We start from the raw sequence: 14,591 nt of genomic DNA, 5'->3' as shown, positions 1-14,591 counted from the left end.
AGGGTGTGATCCCGGTCCAGGGATCAAGTTCCACATCGGGCTCCCTGTGAGGAGGCTGCTCCTCCCTCTGTCTATATCTCTGCTTCTCTCTGTGTCTCTCAAGAATAAATAAATAAAATCTTAAAAAAGAAAAAAAGGGACAAACTTCCAGTTAAAAGATGAGTGAATTCTGGAACTCTAATGAACACCATGAGGACTATAGTTAATAATATTGTATTATATACTTGAAAGTTGCTAAGAGAGTGAACTTAAGATATTATCACAACAAAAATGAAATGATAATTATGTGATGTGATGGAGGTGTTACATAACCCCACTGTGATCATCTCTTTGCAATATGCGTATCAAAACAACACATTATGTACCTTAAACTTATACAATGTTATATATTGTTATATCTTGATGAAGCTGGAAAAAAATGAAATTAAATAAAGTACAGGATTCAGTGGCATTTAGTATTGTACATTGCTGTACAACCATCACCACTGTCTAGTTCCAGATAGTCATATGGCAAATAAGGGAGAAAAAAACTTGTATCTCATTAACTAGAACTTCTTGGTGGCATTTAACTAGATATTCTTTATCTATTTGGCATCCTGTTTGAATAGGCCATATTAGGGAATATAAGTATTAATAGTACCATTACTAATAATTAATTGAAATCCTATACTTTTTATTCTGTATATTTTTAAATTTATTACCCTTTACATAAGTCAAGACGTATGCTTCTTTGTCAGTTTGACAAATGAATTATTTAGTTTTGCTCCAATATAAATAAGCTCGAAAATACAGTTAGTAGTTACAAAACCATCATTAAAAGCATCCATTTAGGGCAGCCCAGGGGGCTCAGGGATTTAGTGCTGCCTTCGGCCCAGGGCCTGATCCTGAAGTCCCAGGATCGAGTCCCACATCGGGCTCCCTGCATGGAGCCTGCTTCTCCCTCTGCCTGTGTCTCTGCCTCTCTCTCTCTGTGTGTCTCTCATGAATTAATAAATAAAATCTTTAAAAAATAATAATAAATAAAAGCATCCATTTATAATGAGATGTATGGGATTATCAAAAGATGCCAGATTCTCATAAATTTTTCTTTCTTTTCCTTTCTTAAAAGGAATTATATGCAAACATCACCTGTGCTTGTTATTATTCTCTTTTTGTAGTGGTGTCAACAAATTATGATTCTCTAGCTATTAGACTATCTTGTGGCATGTTTTGTATTGCACAGTATTTTTATAGTTATTTAATTTTATATAATTAATATTTTATAATTATTTTTAAAATTAATTTATTTATAATGGTTAGAAGCAAATAACACCTTCTCTTTAAATTCAGTTGGAGGGAAATAAATAAATTAAATAAATAAATAAATAAATTCAGTTGGAGGGCCACCTGGGTGGCTCAGTTGCTTAAGCCTCTGCTTTCAGCTCAGGTCATGATCCCAGGGTCCTGGGATCCCAGAGTGAGTCCACAAGGAGTCTATTTCTCCCTCTGCCCCTCTGCCTCCCTTGGCTTGTGCATTCTCTCTCTCTCTCTCTCACTCTCTCAAATAAATAAATAAAAATTTTAAATAAATAAGTAAATAATAAATTCAACTGGAAAAAAATCTAAAATCATCTTTTGCATTATTACCAAGGCGATCATTGAAAATTACACTTAAGATTGTATTTCTTTTTATTTTATTTTTTAAGGTTTTTTTTTTTTAAAGAACCACCCAGGCATCCCTTATTTCTTAAGTTTTTTTAAAGTAATCTGTACGCCCAACATGGGGCTTGAACCCACAATCCTGAGATCAAGAGTTGCACACTCCACCAACTGGCACCCCACCTTTTGGCACCCCACCTTTCTGTTTTATTTTATTATTTTATTTTATTTTAATTCATGATAGACACAGAGAGAGAGAGAGAGAGAGAGAGAGAGAGAGAGGCAGACACACAGGCAGAGGGAGAGGCAGGCTCCACGCTGGGAGCCCCACGCGGGACTCGATCCCAGGACTCCAGGATCGCGCCCTGGGCCAAAGGCAGGCGCCAAACCACTGAGCCACCCAGGGATCCCCTTGTTTTAAACCATAAATACATAACATACCAGCTTCATAATGAATGTGTTAAAATGTCACAAGTTTTTGAATGGCTATTTTGTTTGAAATTGTAACTTACCACATTTTGGGGATTTTGAGAATGTATGGGAAACGATCATTTATACCATCCTAGACTAAGTGGGTTTGGCTCTCAGCTCTCCCATGCATAAGCTGTGTAGCTTTAACCAAATTCTTTCACCTTTCTAACCTCAACATTTCTTTATAAGAAGGATAAAATCTTTACCTCATGGGATTTTTTTCAATGATTAAATTAGTTGATTTTGTAAAGTGGCAGGCAATAATTGCTATGTGTTTGTTTAGTAAAAATTATAAATATCACTGTCCTTCCATGAATACTCAAAAGCAGCAATTAATAGTATTATTTCCTGGGGTTCCTGGGTGACTCAGTCAGTTAAGCGTCTGCCTTCAGCTCAGGTCAGGATACCCAGGTCCGATGGAACCTGGCTCCCTGCTCAGTGGGGAGCCTGCTTCTCCTTCTGCCTCTGCCATTCCCCCTGCTTGTGCTCTCACTCTTTCTCTCTCTGATAAATAAATAAAATCTTCTTTAAAAATAGCATTATTTCCTTGGCAAGAATACACAGCTTTGATACCACCAGTATAATAAAAGTTATTCTCATGCTGCAATAATGAGAAATTTGACTACTAAGTATATACTTATATACAGAATATTACACAAGTAATATTACATGAAAATGTTTGTTCCACAACATAAACCAATCCCGGTAAACATTTTAACACTTATATTTTAAATTTCCAACTCCTAATAAACTGCCTTCTGGGTGTCTCACTGTCATGACAAACTCAGTATGTTTAAATTCCTATATCTGATAATGGCACCATCACTCTTCCAAAAACCTGACACGGACAGTGGAATCACTGTAGACTCTTCTTCCCTTGTCTGTTCAAAACCAGCCACCATCTGTTAATTCTTTCCCTGAAAATGTCTTTTTTGTGCCTTTAATCTTTTCCTTCCCACTAATGTCGCTCCAATTCACACAATTTCTCTTGCTTACACTGCTGCAGGACTTCTAAACCATCTCACTCCAATCTCTCACTAGAGAGCAATGCAGTGCTCACTCAACGCACTGCGATTTACTTCCACCCCTATCATTCCTAAGAAGCTACTTTTGTCAGCGCCATCGAAGATCTGTTAGTTATCAATGCCACTATGCACTCAGAATCCTTATCTAACTAGACCTCTTGGTCGATTAACATTCCTCAAAATTCTCTCCTCCAGTATTTTCCAAGACCTTGCCCATTTTCCTGATTTTCCTTTTTTTTTTTTTTTAATTGCAAGCTGCAATTTTATTAACACTATTTTTCTCTCAAACCAAGTTCATCATGCTGACATTCTCAGTGTTAGGAGGCACAAATATCATTAACCATCTTTATTCTTAAAAAAAAAAAAAAATCTTTATTCTTTGCATCACTAAGGAGTTCTTTCCCCATCTTGTTCTGAAGGAAGAATAAAAGCTTGAGGTCTACATTTCAGAAGATAAATTGTTGTAATAAAGACACCCTATGTTACGCTATATGTTGGCAAATCGAACTCCAATACAAAATTATACAAAAAAAGAACATTAAAAAATAATAATAAATAAAAAATAAAGACACCCTGTGTTCACCCAGACAGTATGTACCTTCCACCAAACATGTCCTATTCCAGATAATGCCTTGGCAAAGCATTTCTTGTCCTGAGTAAGCAGTGCAGCTCAACCTGTCCATGGTCTACAGACACCATTCATCTCCCTTAGGCAAGCTGGATAAAGTTTTCAGTTTCTCTTTTTGGGGCCCATCCTTCTTCCAAATGGCATATTTGTTACAATAATGTCAACAGAGCCAGTTCTCAATGGCAGATTCAGATATCCCACTGAACAGCATCTATGGGCAAACCCCAGGATACTTTGCCTTCTTTACTTTGGCTTTTGGTCAATAAAGATGAGATATTATCTGCTGCTCTATTCACAGCCAACAGATTATTATCACCAGCAATGTGACAACAGTTAGACCATTCAGTGGCCCCCTCTATTGGTATTGTTCTGTTCCACACGTCAGATTAACTATTATATTAATGGGTTGAGGAGCACAGAGCCTGAGCATCCCATTCATTAGCAAGGGTAGATCTAAGAGTTGTAGGTTCAAAATATGTAATATTTCTTCAGTGGAGATTCTCTTCTATCAATGCAATGCCCACAACAATTTATCATGGGTGTTCAAAAGAACCTCCACATCAAAGTTGGTCATGTCAGCCTTCCACTTAATCTTGAACAGCACCCCCAAAATCTCTTGCAGCCTTATTTGAGGAAAAGCAGTTTCTCTCCTGTCCTGTTGCATGTGACTCTAAACTTTAGCACTTCAGGATGAGTTTCTTCTTTTGAGCTTTCATCCTCCTTGTCTTTGCAAGATGCTAAATCATCACCTACTAATGTTCAGATTTCTTCTTTGATGGTTGGATTTTCATAATAACCTAAGATATGAGAATCTAAGGTATTGTTAGTGAATCTTTTTTTTTATCATATCTCTCATCTGTTTTGTCTCCTTATCCATTATTAATCTTCTCTTAACTTGAATTCTGATTTATCTTTTTGCTTTTTCTTTTTTCTATACTTTTTGGTGTTAATTTTCTATACTTTTAAAGGGTCTGACTGTGGAAGCTTTCCATCCAATTCTTCAAAATCCTTTAGATCTTCTTCCTTTGTTTCTTTGAACTGGTAATCTTTAAACTCCTTAAGTTGATAAGTTATCAGCTGATCCTAGACAATGAACCTGAGCCAGACTTTCCACTGAAATGTCTAAATATATCTTGTCCCGGTCTTTGCTGAGTTTGCAGTATGACCCCAATTTCTCTCTCATTTCATCTGCAGCTATTTGCTCAAAACCAGTAGGTGCTGTGGCTCTAATAGTGATTTGGAGGTGCTCAGACTCACTTCTGGGGCCACTTTCTGTCACTGTATAGAATTCTGGTTCTCATGAAGGTTAACATCAAGGAGTTTATTAGTGGCTTCTTAAACATCAAACATGTTGGCAGTGCTTCCTAAATTCCTAATACAGTCACGGCCACCAGTGCAGACCCTTCCTGCTCCAGTTTCCCTCCAACCCAGCATGCTCGGGTCATGTCCTCTTCCTTACTTTTTTTTTTTTTTCCTCCTCCCTACTTTTAACTATGCTTCCTTCCGCATCTCTTCCCCAGGGTTTTTTCTTCTCTTTATCCTTTAAATATTGGTGTTCTTCAGGTCTTTATTTTTCTTGTCTTCTCATTCTTCGCTTGCATGATTAGTTTTTACTACTCTCAAGTGTCTATGACTCACTAGGATGTAAACTCCATTGAAACAAAGCCTGGGTCTCTCTTATTCTGAATTATAACCCAATACCTACCACACAGTCAACACTTTTCCTATACTTGTGTCCCAAGTCCCAGACCTATATCCTAGTGGCACCATGTACCAGCTATAACCTTGAATAAGTTAAGGCACCTGTGCCACAGTTTGGTAATTCTTACAATGGGGAGAATAGTAAGTAATTCTACCTTCCAGAGAGCTGCTAGGGGAGTTAAGTAAAGTGCTTGTAAAGTACTGAGAATATTACATGGTACATGTAATTATAAAATTTTAGGTGTTGTGATGATTGCATATCTAACATTTACTAACCAACTCCTTATGGTACACCAAATACATGTCCAAAACCGAACAAATCCCTACATCAACCTACTCAAACCACTTTTCCTTCCTAAACGTGCTATCTTGGTTAGTGACAACCCCATGCAAGCAATTATCTAACTCCTCTTCCATTCCAGTAGGTCAAGTCATCTTTAATCTCCATCCTATGAATCACCCCAGCCCATCTCTATGGCCAAAGCCCAAGATCTGGTCTCTCCGTCTTACATTACCTACTCCTTGACCTTTTGCCCCCACTGCTGCCAGAGTGGTCTTTTTAAAAAATATATATCCTTTTATTCCTAGGATAAAATACAATGCCCTTATGATCTGGTTGTTACTTTCCTTACCAGATTTGTCTTTCTTGGCTCTCTTTTCTTACTTTATCTTCTAAAAGCATCAAGGACAAAAACCAGAATAACAGTAACAGCTGGCAGTTAGTAAGGAAATGAAAGCTTAAAGAACTTAAATAAGTTACCATCTAGGAAAAAAAAAAGCGAGACACCTGGCTGGCTCAGTTGGTAGAGCATCCAACTCTCGATCTTAGGGTTGTAAAGTCAAGCCCTGTGTTAGGTGTAGAGTTTGTGTTTAAAAAAAAAAAAAAAAAACAAAACTATGAAAAAGAACTTAAACAAGTTGCCCAAAGTCACAAAGCAGGTATGAGGCAGAGCCAACATCCAAAGTTATATTTTCCTCCAAAGCATGTGCTTTCATCACTACAATATGCTGATGTTCAACTGCAGTTGCCTTCTCAAACACACATATCACTTCCCTCTTTGATACCTTTGCACATTTTATTCCCTCTATGGGGAATGCCTTTCCCACTTATCCTATATATTCTATAAAACCAGGCTCAAAAGATCCTTTCAATAATTCATTTTAAGACACTTTTGCTAGGATTTTGCTTTCTGTCCAAGGGATCAGAAAAGAAAAGGACTTAGAAAATCAGCTTTCGGGGAAAGAGAACAGTGAAAAATAATATTTAAAACTTAAGGCATTTAGAAGGCATGTAATAAATGTCAATTTCCTTTCAAATGTAAAGAAATAGATATTATTAAAAATATGGCTCAGGCCATCTTTCTGTAAAATCTCCACTAACTTAATCTCTAGACAAAACTTCATATCTACCATTTGTATACTTTTAATGTAGCTTTATTCAACTGTACTATAGGGGCATCTGGGTGGTTCAGTTGGTGGAGCATTGGACTTGCAGTTTTGGCTTGGGTCATGATCTCAGAGTCCTGGGATGGGGCCCTGGTTGGGCTATTTCTTCATGGGGAGCCTGTTTCTGTCCCTTTCCCTCTCCCTGTGCCCCTCCCCTGGCACTCTGCTCTCACCCTCTCTCTCTAGAATAAGTAAAGCTTTATTAAACTGTACTGTATTTGTTTATTTAATATCTTCCCTAATTCTTTTTTTTTTTAAGATTTTCTTTATTTTTTTGAGAGAGAGAGAATACATGAGCAGTGGGGAGAAGCAGAGGGAGAAGGAGAAGTAGACTCCCCACTGAGCAGAGAGCCCAAAGCAGGGCTAGATCCCAGAACTCCAAGATCATGACCAGATCTCAGGACCCCGAGATCATGACCTGAGCCAAAGGCAGAAACTTAACCAACTGAGCCACCAAGGTGCCCCTGATACCTTTCCTAATTCTTAAAGATGGGAGTGAATCACATGTTATAGGGATTTTAAAAACAGGGCCTCAGAGAGTTTAGCAAAAATATATCCAACAAATATTTATTGAATGTTAGTGCTAGAATAAGGTCCATTTCACTAATTTATTAAAAAGCTAGGAGTGGCCCCTCCCTGCCTAAACCCTTGATATCTTCTTGGGCAGCCTGGGTGGCTCAGCGGTTTAGCGCCGCCTTCAGCTCAGGGTGTGATCCTGGAGACCCGGGATCGAGTCCCACATTGGGCTCCCCACATGGAGCCTGCTTCTCCCTCTTTTTTTTTTTTTTTTAATTTTTTATTTATTTATGATAGTCACAGAGAGAGAGAGAGAGGCAGAGACACAGGCGGAGGGAGAAGCAGGCTCCATGCACCGGAAGCCCGATATGGGATTCGATCCCGGGTCTCCAGGATCGCGCCCTGGGCCAAAGGCAGGCGCCAAACCGCTGCGCCACCCAGGGATCCCCTGCTTCTCCCTCTGCTTGTGTCTCTGCCTCTCTCTCTCGATGTCTCATAAATAAATAAAATCTGAAAAAGAAAAAAAAAACTGATATCTTAATCTAATATTCAGGGTGCTCCACAAAAATAAACTCACTTGTCCAATCTTTTCTCTCTTGCCTTTTTTTTTTTTTTTTTTTTTTTTTTATTTATGATAGTCACAGAGAGAGAGAGAGAGTGGCAGAGACACAGGCGGAGGGAGAAGCAGGCTCCATGCACCGGGAGCCCGACGTGGGATTCGATCCCGGGTCTCCAGGATCGCGCCCTGGGCCAAAGGCAGGCGCCAAACCGCTGTGCCACCCAGGGATCCCCTCTCTCTTGCCTTTTAAATGAAACTCCTACTCTATCCAGTCAGACTGGTCAACACTTCAGAACCCCAAAGCATCATAAACTTTCCCTCTTCTCTGTTTTTTCTTCTCTTTATATCTCTTCTCCTCTTATACAATACGTTAAAAAACAAAACAGGCCCAAATTGAGTCATTTATGCTATGCCTCACATCACCAAACAGACTGAATTGCAATTCCCACTCTCTCAGAAATGGAATCTTAACCCAGTCAATCAGGAAATGGCTTTTCAGCACAGTTAGGTAATATGCCAGATAGGCTCCTGCCATCTCCTAAAGGAGTTAACTTTGCAATAACCAACCCACCTTTTCCCTAGTATAATTTCCTTCTTTCCACTCTCATCTGCCTCTAAAAGTCTTTCATTTTGTGGAGTTCTTCCAAGCTTTTCTATCTGCTAGATTATTATTATTTGTTGCCTGATTAGAATTAATTTTTGCTCAAATAGTCTTTAAAATTTTTGAATATGCTTCAGTTTGTCTTTTAACAAGTATTACACAGCCTTTAAAGCTCTGGTCACGACCTGGTAGTTCATAAACCAAATTGGACTCACAGACAGGTTTGGTTTGACTTGTTAAATTTTTTTCTTAATTATCTGTTAATATTTAACAATCAGGAGCTTTTGAATTAAAACCTAGATACCAGATTGGCTGTGAAAACTGAGAGGTTAAGCAGATTTTTTTTTTTAACAAAACCTCAATTGGCTGAAACTGAGTAGAGGCTGCCCTCCTTGGATGGGCTGGTCTAATGTCACCCCAGCTGGTGTTATTCCTGTCAGAATTTTTGCTTGTGACCTCTGTGTTCAGAACTAGATCAACTTCCAAATAGTCCTGAAGTGTTTTCCTAGACCCCAGGGGCCCCACAAATCTCAATCACAGTTTAGCACAAAACACCTAACTTTTATATCACTCATCTGCAATTAATCCTCTGTACTTTATGGAAATTCTCATATTATTATTCTGATAATACAGAGCACAGAGAGAAAAAGGTTTTGAACCAAAACAGAGAGCACCCCCTCCAAAAAAACTTACAGGGTTACAGTGGTAATTAGTTATCATCGATTCAACAAATATTTGTTCTGCTCCTGATTTGGGGGTTTCCAGACTATTAAGACAATATTCCTGACATAGTGCAAGGCACCATAATAAGCACTTTACATGCATGATTCCATTTATTCTTCACAACATTGTTATGGAGTAGACATATTCCATTTTACAAATGAGGAAAGAGAGGTCTAGGTTTCTAACCTAAGTGTGCTTGACTCTAAATCTTATAGTTTGGTTTTTAAATTACTGGGTGAATCCATTTGTATTATCACTGCATGGTCCAGAATCTACTGTTTGGTTAGGGAGATCCAGAAACCTGATTTTTTTTTTTTTTAAGATTTTACTTATTTGTCTGAGAGACAGAGAGAGAGTGTGTGTGACCACAAGCAGGGGGAGCTGCAGGCAGAGAGAAAGGAAGATGCAGGCCCCCCCCACAGAGCAGGGAGCCCTATGTAGTACTCTAGGATCATGACCTGAGCCAAAGGCAGGCATTTATCGCACTGAGCCACCTAGGAGCCCCATCAGAAGCTTGATTTTTCATCATGCAACTTGAGATGATCAGCCAACAAGGACTAATTTATAGGAACTCAACTCTCAAGGGACATGTCTTGATCAAAACATCACCTTATTATTCTACAAGTTAGATATTCATGTTAACAAGCCACTGCATTCTCTTTTTTATCTTTCAACACGAGGTTGGCTAAATCATAATTGAAAGCAGCTTATTAAGCAAAGCATCACTGCAGAAGAAATTAATTAAATGATTTTACTGGCTTGTTTATCCAACTATGCAACTTACTGTGCCACATTAGAATAGGTCAAGGGACCAGACAGGTGTCAGGCCATCCAGCTGTTCAGGTGAGCTCCATTCTAAATGGTTATTGAAACACACTATGACAAACCCTTATATTTTGGAATATTCTCTAGACCCCATGTAGACCACCATCTCCCTTTTTGTTATTATTTTTTTCAAGGATAATATAATTGATTAGGCCACAACTTTTTTACATTTATTCAAGTTTTGATTTGATTGCTAAATCTTACTTTTGCTTCTTTTGGACCTGGAAAGAATCCTGTCTTCTAAGGGAACTATAACCAATAGTGAATCTGATTCATTTTATATTGATTTGGTTATTTAATTCTCATCTTTCTGGGAAGCATTTCATAGTAGGTCTCCAGTACTGCCTCGAGTGTCATATTTTTATTTTACTTGTAGATGCTTATGTCTTGTCTTCCTAACCAGATTGTAACCAATCTGAGGGCAGTGACAATAATAATATATTTGAAGAGCTTTGCTGTGTGTTCCCATATTATTCACAAAGACACATAGCAAAAACATTCACACTAATATTTCTCTCTGTCTTTTTCATCTTTTACAAAAGGTGAAAGCTCATGTTAAGAGAAGTAAATTAATTTAGCCGAACTTGTAAAATTAGTCAATGCAGGACCAGATGTTGGTCCTAGGTCTCATGGTCTCCATTCATCACAATTCCTACTATGCTAGGCTGCTTCCGTGTGACCATGTTTAATAGCCCCTTCTGTTCCCCAAAGCACCATGTTATAGATATTCAATAAATAATTACAGGGGTTCATTATTGTCATTAGAAGCCAAATGAGTCATAATTCTTACTATATGCATATTAACAATTACTAACTATACTTCTCAACAATGCAAGTGGTTATTATCTGATTATTGTTCTACGTTGGTGTTTCTCAATATATGGCCTGTGGAATACCTGTATCAGAGTCACTTAGGATGCCTGTCAAAATTGCAAATTCCTGGACTTTTCTCCAATTCTGTTGAGTCTGAATTCCTGGGCTTGGAGTTCAGAAGCATGCTTTTTTTTTTTTTTTTTTTTTTTTTAAAGATTTATTTATTTATTTATTTGAAGGGGCAGGCAGATGGAGAGTAAGAATCCCAAGAAGACTCCCTGCTGAGTCCTGAGCCCCCACAGGGCTGGTCTCATGATCCTGAGATCATGACCTGAGCCAAAATCAAGAGCTGGACACTTAATCAACTAAGCCACCCAGGTGCCCCAGAAACATGCGTTTTAACAGTCTTCTCATGTGAGTGTAATCACACGGCAGTTTGACAATTACTGATCTAAATAAACTTGAAGGATAGAATGAAGATAAAAGACCAAGTTCTCTTGGAAAGTCAATGTCAACATATAAAAATAATATTGATTCTCAGATACCCTCAACTATAAGGTACACCATTGATTTAATAGCTTTTGAAGAAAAGAGCATTACATGTTCACAGAATGTTTAATTCCTGGGGTGCTTGGATGGCTCATTCAGCTAAGTGTCTGACTTCGGCACATGTCATGACCTCAGAGTCCTAGGATCAAGCCCCATATTGGGCTTCATGCTTAGTGGGGACTTTGCTTCTTCATCTCCCTCTCCCTCTGCCTCTCACCCCTGCTCGTGCTCTCTCTCTCTTTTTCTCAAATAAACAAAATATTTTCTTAATGTTTAATTCAGAATCTGGAAAATTTTAAATATTAAGAAAGTGAAACTTAGACCTGAGGAAATTCAATAATTGTATTTTTTTCAATAATTGTATTTTAAAAGGTGTAGTAAAAAAGGGGGAATTTGGGGATCCCTGGGTGGCGCAGCGGTTTAGCGCCTGCCTTTGGCCCAGGGCGCGATCCTGGAGACCCGGGATTGAATCCCACATCAGGCTCCCGGTGCATGGAGCCTGCTTCTCCCTCTGCCTGTGTCTCTGCCTCTCTCTCTCTCTCTCACTGTGTGCCTATCATAAATAAATAAAAATTAAAAAAAATTAAAAAAAAAAAGGGGGGGAATTTGAAGTGGGAAGTTGGACATAATCTGAGTAGACTTTGAAAGCTAATCTGGAATTAAGAGAAAAAAGGAGAGGACATTTTGAATTAGGGAAACAAAATGAGACAACAATTTGCATAAGTATAATTAGTTCAGTGAGTGAGCAAACCAAATCTTATAGAAAGGGTTATTATTACATTTTAATAGCTGATAAGGTTGTTATATAGAATGAGGATAGATTAAAAAAAGCTTTGAATGCTAGACCAATTTAGGATATTTAGTGGTTGACAAGTTCCTTTAAAGCTTTTCAGTAGGGATCCCTGGGTGGCGCAGCGGTTTGGCGCCTGCCTTTGGCCCAGGGCGCGATCCTGGAGACCTGGGACCGAATCCCACGTCAGGCTCCCGGTGCATGGAGCCTGCTTCTCCCTCTGCCTGTGTCTCTGCCCCTCTCTCTCTCTCTCTCTCTCTCTCTCTCTCTGTGCGACTATCATAAATAAATAAAAATTTAAAAAAATAAAAAATAAAGCTTTTCAGTAGTGGATGGAAATAATGAAAGCACTGCCTAATGTGGCAATATACATGATGTACTCCAAGAAAAATAAACTATAGGGAAATCAGTTAGCAGGTTTATTCCCACACACTCACTGACCTAGGACAGCACCAGAGAGAATGGAAAGCAAAGCTTGGATAAAATATTGAAGGAAGAATCAAATCCTGATTTGACTTAAACATTTGGAAATCTATTAAAGGAATAGATTCAGTTACAAGGACATTGATTTTAGTGACATTCATAATATTAAACAATCTAAATGTCCAAAAAGCAGAGATTGATTCAGCCATATAATAGAATATTAATTCACTAGAAATGTAGATGAAAGTATATTAATGCTAAAGATGTTCACAATATATATAGATTTTTTGAGGTTTTTTTTTAACTAAGTTCACATCCAACGTGGGGCTTGAACTCACAGCCTGAGATTGAGTCACATGTTGTACAAACTGAGCCAGCCTCATCCCAAGATGTTCATGCTATATTGATAACTGAAAAAAAAATGCGTTCAGAATGGTCCAATTTTTGTTTACAAAAATATACATGTGTTCTGATGCCTCGAAAGGTTTGAGGACATACAATGAGTGAAGTATCTCTAGTGTTATCTCTAATACTTCATTCCACATAGCATTATGAATAGTATGTTTTTCCTTTTTTGCTTGTAGATAATTTTTCTAAAATGAATATCTTTTGGTTTTGTATTACAAAGGTACAGTTAAATATTTACTTACATTAAAAACTTTAAATTAAAAAATAAGGACGCCTGGGTGGCTCAGTGGTTGAGCAGTTGCCTTCAGCTCAGGGCATGATCCTGGAGTCCCGGGATCGAGTCCTGCATCGGGCTCCCTGCATGGAGCCTGCTTCTCACTCTGCCTATGTTTCTGCCTCTCTGTCTCTCATGAATAAATAAATAAAATATTTTTAAAAATAGGACTTGTTGACCATGAGGAAACTAAATGAAAGTACTTAAATGTTTTAAGCCTGGGTGACAGAGACTGATATTAAGGTGGAAAAATGTGGGAAAAGCAAGAACAAATAAGCATTTGAAATTAGGATAATAAAATATGGTTTTCAAAAATATATATGGTTTTCAACATGACTTTGAAGGTATAGACACACACACACACACACACACACACACACACACACCACATATGTATACAAACATATACCCCCCTCAAGGGAGAATATATAGAAAAAAATAGCCAAAATAACCTTTGTTAGAGTTCAGGGTATGTAATAAACAAAGTTGGCTATAGAAGATGAATTTTTTTTATTTCTTTTTAAAGATTTTATCTATTTATTCATGAGAGACACAGAGAGGCAGAGACACAGGCAGAGGGAGAAACAGGCTCGTCGGAGGGAGCCCGATGTGGGAATCGATCCCGAGACTCCAGGATCACGCCCTGAGCAGAAGGCAGATGCTTAACCACTGAGCCACCCAAGTGTTCCTAGAAGGTGAATTTAGAAGACTTTTGTTAAGTTTTATTTATGTGCCATTGGGGTGGAGAAGAGAGGCTTCCCCTAATGCTAGAATAGTAATTTTCAAACTTTATTGTGAATCAGAATCACCCAAAGATCTTATTAAAACACAGCCCTCTGGGCTCCGTACAGAGTTCCTCTTTCTGTAGATCAGTTGTGGGTACTAGAGAATTTTCATTTTTAACAAGTCCCAACTTATGTTAATACTATGAATCCAAAAACCATACTTTGAGAAAAATCGTACTAAAGTTGAGAGAAATCTAGCACTCCTACACTGGTAGGAGTATGTTTGAGGAGAGGTGTCCTAAGGCATAATGTACTGGATCCAATAACAAAACTTTAACCATTGGCATAAGAGCAGTGGAATAAAGATTATGAGTTGAAGATGAATGAATATATTCCTTGAATTCATTCCTGATATAGCCTATCTGAATGCAAATTTAGGTCCCCTTCTTAAATTTAGGTCTCAAACTATGTAAATA

General features: G+C 38.1%; 1 pseudogene; it reads right to left on the bottom strand.

Annotated features, from left to right (window-relative positions):
* Positions 1 to 3,521: 3,521 nt before the first annotated feature.
* On the bottom strand, positions 3,522 to 5,112 carry LOC121483190 (annotated as a pseudogene).
* Between the last annotated feature and the right edge of the window lie 9,479 nt (positions 5,113 to 14,591).

The sequence above is a fragment of the Vulpes lagopus genome, chromosome 2, assembly GCF_018345385.1.
Source record: "Vulpes lagopus strain Blue_001 chromosome 2, ASM1834538v1, whole genome shotgun sequence".
Classification (NCBI taxonomy): domain Eukaryota; kingdom Metazoa; phylum Chordata; class Mammalia; order Carnivora; family Canidae; genus Vulpes; species Vulpes lagopus.
This window is presented reverse-complemented; position numbering and strand designations above follow the sequence as displayed.